A 3,460-nucleotide genomic window follows, 5' to 3' on the forward strand; every position below is an offset into this window, starting at 1 on the left:
CTTATGAACAGCAATGATAGTGTTTCCTTGGTTACCGCTGTAAACAAAGCAGAGGCGCTTATGAACAGCAATGATACAGTGTTTCCTTGGTTACCGCTGTAAACAAAGCAGCGCTGCGCTTATGAACAGCAATGATACAGTGTTTCCTTGATTACCGCTGTAAACAAAGCAGTGCTGCACTTACGAACAGCAATGATAGCGTTTCCTTGGTTACCGCTGTAAACAAAGCAGTGCTGCGCTGCGCTTATGAACAGCAATGATACAGTGTTTCCTTGGTTACTGCTGTAAACAAAGCAGAGCTGCGTTTATGAACAGCAATGATAAGCAGCGCTGCGCTTATGAACAGCAATGATACAGTGTTTCCTTGCTTGGTTATGTAAACAAAGCAGCGCTGCACTTATGGCAAGATGAAAAGAAAAAATACCATCTAAACTTTTCTAAAGACAGTAAGTTCCCCTCAGACATACATTCATATAAACTCCTAACCCTAACTGAATCGCGATTTATTTACCATCTCAACCGATTTGAATCGTCACATATTTGAATCGATTTTCCACCGGCTCGCGGTTAATCGTTACATCCCTAGAATTAACAAATGTGTACAGAGAGACTTTTGTTGTTGCTGTTATTTTACATCTGGATCCAGTTCTGTCATCAACATGAACAGGGTTAAATTAAATATGCCTACATCAGTTAAAAAAAAAAAAAACTGAAAACGCTCAAACTGTTTGATCTGTTGACAGATGTTTCTAACTGAGGACGATGGGCCTGTCCTGTAGGATTTACTGTTAGATTCTCACACGCTAGATTTCTTCACATGTCCATTTCTGTCACCGATGGAGTTCTGGTTCCTTGCCGCTGTCGCCTCTGGCTTGCTTAGTTGGAGACAATTTTTGGCAACATTGTCAATTTAATTGCACAGAAACTATTTGAACTGAACTGAGCTGGACGATGAGATCACTGAATCAACAATAAACTGACTTTCTTCTATTGTCCTCTTGCATTATTGACACTATTTTGCTGTTTAACACTGTAAAGCCTTTTTGACACGATCTGTATTGTAAAAAAAAAAAGCTATAGAAATTAGGGCTGTGTATCACCAGCAAAGTCACGATACGATACATATCACGATACGGGACTGCACTGAATTTCACCAAAGCAGAATTGAGAAAAACAGCTGTTTATTAAACACTGCATACTATAGGGCCATTTCTAACTATTGGCAGAGCAGGCAGTTGACCTCTGCATTATGAAGGGCCTCCATAACTGTACTACAGTACAATATAGGTAATGGCATATGTTTCATGTTTACATTGTGCACTCCCCACCAGGTACAATATTCTGAGTGTTTGCATCTTGTTTTTAAGCCCATAAATAATAATGTACTAGCTCTAATAAATATATATTGTAATGTACTCATACTAATATATTTTTAAAAAATCATCTTAACATTGCTGGTATGTTATCATTGCACAAATTAACACATTTTCTACATTTAAAAAATAAAAATAATTAGAGTTCTAAACTAATGCGCTGTCTTCTGTATCTCACGCACACACAGAACACGCTGCGCACGCACAGAGACATTCAACAACACAAACTTCTCAGAGCTGCTCCGCAATTTTATCAATAAAATAGCTTAATCGCTCAAGAGCTACATTATCTTTCTCAACAAGGAGCTGGTAGCATCATTGTTTCTAAAGGAATTAAAGCCACAGCTTCACTGTTAATAGAGAAACGCGGCCAAACGGTGGTAATTCATACATACACAGCCTCTCTCTCTTTCTCTCTCTCTCTCTCATAAATGAACACTTGATGAATTACACTTTTCTGAGAATAGACTTGAAGTGGAGATCGCTAAACTGCAAGCTAAAACTAAAACCGGTGTTTTCAGAAAGCAAGCGCGTTTATCCACAGTGGAGATAGTGCACATGGTTGCCAGGTTGACAAAGATAAGTAGCACACTTAGCAGATATTTCCATATTGCACAAGTGTGAAGCTCTGTTTCGAGGATTACGTCTCTTTATATCAGGCAACCCAGTTGTGTTCCTCTGCGGCCAGATTAAACCTTGTTGTAGCCTATATATTATGCTCTATTGATTCTTTTTTAGAAACCTCACGTTTCTACTTAATTTTAAACGTTGTTCTTGTATTCAAATTAAGCGCGGTCCACTGCTGCACACGTGCCACAATATCGATACAGGGCCTGCTGTATCGATACTCGTATCATCAAATCTCTGTGACGATACATCGTTGTATCGATGTATCGAACACAGCCCTAATAGAAATAAAGATGACTTGACTTCTGACAGAGGACAATCACTGGCTTCAGGGTTCTGGTTCCTTTCAAGTTCTTTGAAATAAATCTTTTGTGTCAAACAAATGATCTGATATTTCAACTATAATCATATTTGCTCAGTTCTGTGACGCTCTCGTACCAGAGGCCATCTGTTTACTGACCAGAGCAATCAAGAAATCAGGCAATGAGTCAAATCAGAGATTTTATGATGGAGGAAAATCTCGCATCTCTGGACACTTTTGACCTGAAACAGAAAACATTTGAAATACATATAATTATGTAATATGTGCAGACTGAAATGTTTTTTGTTTTGTTCAAAAACATGTCAATCAAGCTCTTGTTAAAGGAAAATTTAACTTTTTTTACGTTTGAATAATGTCACTCTTAACTGATTAATTTGCGCAGTTAATTTATTCAGCTATTTAATGTTTCAAAAAGAAAAGAAAGACAGATGTTTCACATCAAAGTGGCTAGAATCACGCACATGTACTATTTTATAACTGTATTCTTCAGAACATAATGACATGTCACATGATTTTGTCTCTCCAGAAGGGGGATTTGATTGTGTTGGACATTAACGTGTGTCACAGCATCAGATGATCATGTATGTTTTACAGTTTAATCTTTGGACTCTGATGAGGTAAAAGAGCCTTCGGTGTGTGATGAGGAGATCTCCAGAGGACAGGCGTGTGGATGACAGAAGAATAAACCTGTGAAATGCTGTTTCAAGTTACAGACTAAAAAACATTACATTTTATATAATGTTTTTGTTAGTCTTCACTGTCATTGGCCTCATCCATTCTGGTAAGTTCACTCATGTTCATAGTAAGTTTAATAGAATAACACATTTAATAGAAGAACCACTTTGTAGAAATAGTAAAAGCTTCATTCTTTGTTAATCATGACTGTTTCTCCCTGGCAGTTTCATCCAGGATCTCAGAATCAATTATTGTTTAATTCAGTACAGTGTAGACCAGCGCAAAATTTCAAAGAGTCTGTCAGAATCATAGACTTACACTTATAAATCATTGCTGAACATGTTGAAAATTGTATTTAATAATATTGCTAAACTCTATAACAAAACAGAAGTATTTTATATATAAAATGTGTGTAATTTATATATATATATATATATATATATATATATTATTTTTTTTATTT

The sequence above is a fragment of the Sinocyclocheilus rhinocerous genome, unplaced genomic scaffold, assembly GCF_001515625.1.
Source record: "Sinocyclocheilus rhinocerous isolate Xijiao unplaced genomic scaffold, SAMN03320098_v1.1 scaffold923, whole genome shotgun sequence".
NCBI classification, from domain to species: Eukaryota; Metazoa; Chordata; class Actinopteri; order Cypriniformes; family Cyprinidae; genus Sinocyclocheilus; species Sinocyclocheilus rhinocerous.